This window comes from Apium graveolens, chromosome 1 (genome assembly GCF_009905375.1).
Source record: "Apium graveolens cultivar Ventura chromosome 1, ASM990537v1, whole genome shotgun sequence".
In the NCBI taxonomy this organism is placed as follows: Eukaryota; Viridiplantae; Streptophyta; class Magnoliopsida; order Apiales; family Apiaceae; genus Apium; species Apium graveolens.
This window is the reverse complement of record NC_133647.1, coordinates 113,100,114-113,108,047: the sequence shown is the minus strand read 5'-3', so window position 1 is coordinate 113,108,047 and position 7,934 is coordinate 113,100,114.

Sequence of the window (7,934 nt, the reverse complement as noted above, 5' to 3'; positions counted from 1 at the left end):
TTAAATTAAATGTACCTCTTGATTTTCTTAATTGATTATATATAGTATTCATATTTTTTGCCATATCCCCCACACCCGAATCCCCATATTTTCGAATTTGCCGAATTGTCTTATCCCCGTATCGCACCCCGGCACCAGCACCGGGATCCATGCTTCTTAGATTAGTGCACTTACTTCATTGTTCTTCTTATTGTGAAGGCAAGCATGAATAAGATCAGCTAGTACTTGAGTCAATTTAAAACAAAAGGGAGAGTTTGAGTTGTAGAATTTAAGCAACAAAACAAGAGCATCATCGAGCTTATCAAAGCCATTTTGGATTTAGGAAGCATCAGTTGTCGAAGTCAAGCATGAGCTTGATTTGGGGTATTAAGAAAATGGGGGTTGGATTAGAAGGGAATAGGGTTTGTGGGGAAAAGAGAAATTGCATCAAAATGAAAAGATGTAAGAAAACTAGTACTGCCTAAAGCAGATGAAGAATATGGAAGGAATCAATAGTTTTATCTGAAGGAATTAGCAAAAGCTTTCTTCATCATCTTCTTACATTCTCTAACTAGTGATATAACTGTTATCTTTACGTACTTTCCAAGCAAGAATTAGCAGATTCGAATTCAGCGCAGTCAGTATCACGAAGGTTAGAAGGGGGTAAATACATCTGCTAAGAAGACAGTAGCCAAGCAAGTTTATGTAAATTTTGAACATTAACATTCTGTGATCAGCTAATGGTGCAAAAGAGAATGATAAAAGTAAGAACACGGAGAGGATAAGGAAGAAAGACTGCTCTCATTTCATATAAAACTATCATATAATCATGTCTGAAATCATTACATCCATAACCTTAAATAGGCCAAATATTCATAAATAGCAAAATGCATAAGGACAGTAGTACGTTAACAAACTTTGTCTTGTTTTGTGAGTCATACGCTCCATACATGAAATGCCATATTAGCCCTTCTATACGCCCCCTCAAGCTGGAGAGTGAGGCAAGTTTGAAGCTCCCAGCTTGCGAAGTAAGTACTGATGCTGCTGAACTGGAAGGATCTTAGTTAAAATATCTGCAATTTGCTCACCGGAGGAAACATGAGACGTCTTCAAGTGACCATCTTTGATATGATCCCTGATAAAATGGCAGTCGACTTCGACATGCTTTGTGCGTTCGTGCAGAACTGGGTTTGCAGCTATGGTTAAGGCAGCTTGACTGTCACTTTTAAGTTCAGTAGCAGATAAATTTTTGATGCCCAGATCTTTTAGTAGAGTAGATAACCACATCACTTCACAAGTTGTCAAAGCCATGGCACGGTACTCTGCTTCGGCAGAGGAACGTGCAACTACGTTCTGCTTTTTTGTTTTCCATGATATGTGGGAGTCACCAAGTAAAATACAGTACCCTGTAGTAGATTTTCTTGTGATTGGGCAGCTTGCCCAGTCACTATCGCAATAGGCAGTGAGTATGGCAGCACTAGAAGAGGCTAGTAAGATGCCTTGTGATGTCGTTCCAGCCAAATAATGGAGCAATCTTTTCGCAGCCTACATATGTACAGATGTTGGCTTGTTCATGAATTGGCTTAAGGTGTGAACCGTGAAGGCAATATCAGGCCGAGTTATGGTGAGATATATCATCTGCCCTAATAATCGTTGATAACTAGATGGGTTTTGCAGTAAATCTCCCTTGTCAATAGTAAGCTTCAAATTGGGATCCATGGGCAAGTGCATTGGTTTAGTCTGCAACATGTTATGTTCTTGCAGAATATCCAAGATATATTTCCTCTGTGATAGAAAGAATCCAGTATTGGATCTATCAACTTCCAAGCCCAAAAAGTACCTTAGTGGACCTAAGTCTTTCATGTGAAAGACTGAAGACAACATAAGCTTTAGCTGGTCGATTTCAGATATTGAGTTTCCACAGATGAGGAGATCGTCCACGTAGACCAACACTACAACAGTGAGAGAATTATTGTTTCTGAGAAACAAACTATAGTCAGTTTTCAGTTGAGTAAAACCAAGGTCCAGAAGTATGATGGACAGCTTAGAGAACCAGAGTCTTGGGGCCTGTTTAAGGCCGTATAGAGACTTCTTGAGTTTGCAGACCAGAGATGATTTATTGGGCTTTACTGGTGTGAAACCAAGTTGAATTCTGCATCCCTTATGAGTATAGCCCTAGGGCAATATCATATAAATGTCTTCAAACAAATTGCCATGTAGAAAAGCATTTGACATGTCAACATCGACAGTGAACCAGTCCTTGATAGCTGCTACGGCAAGAAGAGTTCGAACGGTTGTCATCTTGGCGACAGGGGCAAAAGTTTTCGTGTAATCTTCACCAAATTTCTGTCGACAACCTAGAATAACTAACCGAGCTTTATACTTTTCAATAGAGCCATCAGGGTTGTATTTGGTTTTGAATAACCATTTACAACCTATAGCAGTCTTGCCCGTAGGTAGTTCTGTGACTTCCCACGTATTGTTTAGTTCAAGAGCCTTAAGTTCATTATTTATGGCTTGAACCCAATGTTCATGATTCACTGCATGTTTGAAGTGTATGGGATCTTAATTATTCACCAATGTTGACATGAAGCAGTTTAAGGCAGGAGCAATGATAAGTGGCATTTAATACCACTGAGAACGTCTTATAATAGCTTGAATTGATGTCTTGAAATCAAGTATTTTGTGTATTTGATGCGTTTTTCTAGTGTTTGTGCATTTCAGGGTATTACTTGCATTTGTGGAGAGATTTCATCAAGAATAAGCATTGGCATGTGTTTGGAATTGTAAGTGGGAAGTTAGGAGCAGAATACAGCAAAGAACGGGAGCAAAAATAGAGCATTTTGCAGAAGGGGTCTGAGCGCCCGCTCTGCTTTGCTGAGCGACCGCTGCTCAGGATTGCTGAACGGCCGCTCAGGGGCATAAATTTAAATAATTATTTTTAGACTCCTAATTATGTTGAGCTTCCAACTTCTGAGATAGCTGGGTTTTGTGGGACTTCTCTATAAGTAGTTTTCAGAGACGTTTCACGTGTGTTGAATCGTGGTATCAATCAAAGAGCAAGGAGATAAGGAAGAAGACCGTTTTAGCACATCGCAACGAAGAGGAAGCATAGTTTCTTGTGATTCTTTATTTCGTTGTAACAGTGGATGCTAGTTTTCTTTACTTTGAACCTATTTACTCTTGTAACATACTCTGGTTTAATATAAGTAGTTTATTTAATTATTCTCGTGTGATATTAACATGTTTTCATATGAACCCATGGTGACGATGAGTTCTATCATGGGCTAATGGTGATCATGGGGTCGTAACGGATTTGCTATGGAATTCTTTAGTTAGTTGTTTAATACCTTAGTGTGTGATGATTGTATGATATCTAGTATTGGTTGTGCTTATTCATCTTATGTGTGTCGTGAACATATAAGATAGGGTGTTAATATCTTGTGAAGTGACAGTGGATCTTGAGGTTTAGAACTTGCCATGCTAGCATAGGTTCATGTATGTGTATGCATGATTAGTGGGTAACTCTAACCGCCCTGTGTAATTATAGGGAATAACTTGTGCTTAAATCGTTATGTTGTCAAATTCTGTAGACATATAGGGTCTCAACATAATTGATGCCTATTCAACTTCTATCTTAATTGTGGATTCTTGGTAGAATGGTATTAGTACAATGAAAGTTGGCTTTTATCAGTTTCGTGTTGTTCGATTAATATCATCACCGTTACCTGCTAAGGGTAATAACAATAACTATTAAAGGAAGTAGTAATGAAGTTATGATCTCATGTGTGTTTAATATTGTTAATTCAAGTGTCAATTAAGTGCTTAATTCTCGTAGTTAATTGTAGTTAATAATTAGTTAATCAAATTTAAGTGTTATTGTCTTGACATTGAGAAGTAATCATACATTGGTGAGTAAGTGTAATTGAACATAATTAGTCTGAGTCTCTATGGGAATGAACTAGAAAGTATTCTATATTACTTGCGAACGCGTATACTTGCGTGTATTATTAGCGTGTGTTTTCGCCCTAACAAGTTTTTGGCGCCGCTGCCTGGGACTCGGTGTAATTGTTTAGTTTATGTACTTACCATCAGTGGTCATTAGGACTCAGTGATTAAGACGTGTTACTTATTGTTTCCGGTTGTGTTTCAGGTACCTTAGCGAGTGTTTATGCAAACACGTTCTCGTACTCGCTAGAGGACTTTAGATACGGCTGAGGAGACAGACTCAGTTCTTGATATTCCGGAGAAGATAGAATTTGAAGATTCGGATAACGAGAGTGAGTAAAAAGAACCAATAATCATGGGTGATCGTATAGTACCGGCAGATCCAGCTCTTATGGACTTTTCTCGGCCTAAAATTGATGACATTCAGTCTAGCATCATGCACCCGGCTATTGAGGCCAATAACTTTGAAATCAAGCCGGGCACTATTCAGATGGTGCAGAATTCTGTTTCTTTTGGAGGTGCTGCGACTGAAGACCCCAACATGTACATCAGGAATTTTGTCGAGATCTGCAGTACTTTCAAATATAATGGTATGACTGATGAGGCTATCAAGCTGAGGCTTTTCCCATTCTCTCTGAGGGATAAAGCTAAGGACTGGTTATATTCTGAACCAGCTGGGTCCATCACTACTTGGCAAGATCTTGCGCAAAAGTTTCTGGTAAAGTTCTATCCAATGGCGAAACTGCGGCTATGAGGAGTGCTCTTACTCAGTTTGCGCAGCAACCTACAGAATCCATGTGCGAAGCTTGGGAGGGCTACAAGGAGATGTGGAGAAAGTGTCCACATCATGGTATGCCTGATTGGATGGTGATCACTGGTTTCTATAATGGATTGGGGGCCCAATCTCGGCCAATGCTCGATGCAGCAGCTGGAGGCGCCTTGTGGGCTAAAAGCTATACTGAGGCTTATAATCTTATTGAAACTATGGCTGCAAATGAGCATCAAAACCCAACTTAAAGGATGATTCCTGGGAAGGTAGCAGGTATTCTGGAAGTTGATGCAGCTACAACTATTGCAGCGCAGCTCCAAGCGCTGTCTTTGAAGGTCTATTCTCTAGCCACCTATGGAGTCAATCAGATAGCTATGGTCTGTGAGCTTTGTGTAGGTTCTCATGCTACGGATCAGTGTTCTCTTGTAAATGAATCTGTTCAGTATGTGAACAATTATCAGCGACCACAGCAGCCTGTGCCAGCTACTTATCATCCTAACAACAGAAATCATCCCAATTTCAGCTGGAGCAATAATCAGAATGCTATTCAGCCACCATATCAGCAAGGCGTAAGTAAACAGTTTAATCCACCTGGATTCCAGCAACCACAACATTATGCTCAAAGGAAATCATATCATCAACAAGGAGGTGCAGCTCCACCTTCTAGTGCTGATTTCGAGGAACTCAAGCTGTTGTGCAAAAGTCAGGCTGTTTCTATCAAGACCTTGGAAAATCAAATCGGTCAAATAGCCAATGCCTTGCTCAATCGTCAACCTGGCACACTTCCTAGCGATACTGTAGTGTCGGGCAGGAAGGAAGCTAAGGAGCAAGTAAATACTGTTACCTTAAGGTCTGGAAAAGTTGCTGATGCTGAAAAACGAAGGACGAAGAAGCTGAAATTGTGAATGAAGAAGAGAAGCAAAAGGAGAAAGCGGCGAAACCAAGGAAGACTACTATTGAACACACTCTGCCTGAGGGTAATACAAGGGAGAAATAACTCTATCCTCCACCACCTTCCCCTAAGAGATTGCAATAACAAAAGCTGAATAAGCAGTTCGGTAAGTTTCTGGAGGTGTTCAAGAAACTTCACATCAACATACCCTTCGCTGAGGCTCTGGAGCAAATTCCTAGTTATGCGAAATTCATGAAGAGTATTCTTTCAAGGAAGGTGAAACTGGATGACCTTGAGACCGTTGCTCTAACGGAAGAGTGCAGTGCTGTGCTGCAACAGAAATTACCTCCAAAGCTTAAAGATCCAGGTAGCTTCACCATTCCTTGCACCATTGACAATTTGTCTTTTGACAAATGCCTGTACAATTTGGGAGGAAGCATCAATCTGCTGACATTGTCTATCTTCAAAAAGTTGAATTTGCCTGATCCGAAGCCCACCTACATGTCTCTACTATTGGCTGATCGTTCTATTACATACCCTCGAGGCATAATGGAGGATGTGCTAGTAAAGGTGGATAAGCTCTTCTTTCCTGTAGACTTTGTTATTCTGGATTTTGAGGAAGATAAGAAGATTCCCATAATCTTGAGGAGACCTTTCTTGGCTACAGGCCGTACATTGATAGATGTGTAGAAAGGTGAACTTACTATGAGGGTGCAGGATCAGGATGTGACTTTCAATGTATACAAAGTGATGAAATTCCCTACAGAAGACGAGGAGTGCTTAAAGGTAGATTTGATTGATTCTGCGGTTACTTCAGAACTTGATCATATGCTAATGTCTGATGCATTAGAGAAAGCCTTAGTGGGGGACTTTGACAGTGATGATGAGGATGGCAACGAGCAACTGCAGTATCTAAATGCTTCTCCTTGGAGGTGAAAGCTAGACATGCCATTTGAATCTCTTGGTACTTCTGACCTCAAAAATGCTGAAGGGAAGCTCAAACCATCTATTGAGGAAGCACCTACCTTGGAGCTTAAACCATTTCCTGAACACTTGAGGTATGCTTTTTTAGGTGATGCATCTACTTTACCTGTTATTATTGCATCTGACCTTTCAGGTAGTGAGGAGGAAAAGCTCTTGAGGATCTTGAGAGAATTCAAATCGGCTATCGGATGGACTATAGCAGACATAAAATGAATCAGCCCTTCATATTACAAGCATAAAATTCTGCTAGAGGAAGGTAGTAAGCCAACTATTGAGCAACAACGACGACTTAATCCTATTATGAAAGAAGTGGTGAAGAAAGAAATTCTGAAGTGGCTTGATACAGGAATCATATATCCTATTTCTGACAGGTCTTGGGTGAGCCCCGTGCAATGTGTACCTAAGAAAGGAGGTATTATAGTGGTAGAAAATGAGAAGAACGAGCTTTTTCCCACTCGAACAGTCACAGGATGGAGGGTATGCATGGACTACAGAATGTTGAACAAGGCCACAAGGAAGGATCACTTCCCTAATCCATTTATTGATCAGATGCTTGATAGGTTGGCTGGTCATGAGTATTATTGTCTTCTGGATGGCTATTCAGGGTATAATCAGATATGTATTGCACCAGAGGATCAAGAAAAGTCTACCTTCACCTGTCCATTTGGCACGTTTGCTTTTCGCAGAGTTTCGTTTGGCTTATGTGGTGCACCTGCCACTTTTCAGAGATGTATGATGGCTATATTCTCTGATATGATTGGAAATAATGTCGAAGTGTTCATGGACGACTTCTCCGTCTTTGGACATTCGTATGATGAATGTTTGAACAATCTTCGTGCGGTGCTCAAAAGGTGTGTGGAAACTAATTTGGTGCTAAATTGGGAAAAATGTCACTTTATGGTGCGTGAAGGCATTATTCTTGGGCATAAGGACTCTAGCAAGGGTCTTGAGGTGGACAAAGCCAAGGTGGGAGTCATTGAAAATCTTCCACCACCTGTTTCTGTGAAAGGAATCCGTAGTTTTCTTGGCCATGCGAGTTTTTATCGGCGTTTCATTAAGGACTTCTTGAAGATATCTAAGCCGTTGTGCAACTTGCTCGAGAAGGATGTGCCTTTCAAATTTGATGATGAATGCTTGACGGCACCAGTTATTACGGAACCTGATTGGAAAGAACCTTTTGAGATGATGTGTGATGCGAGTGATTATGCGGTGGGCGCAGTTCTTGGGCAGCGCAAGAATAATCTCTTTCATGTGGTCTACTATGCTAGTAAGACTTTAAATGGAACTCAAATGAACTACACCACTACTGAGAAGGAGCTCTTGGCTATAGTCTTTGGTTTCGAAAAATTTTGATCTTATTTG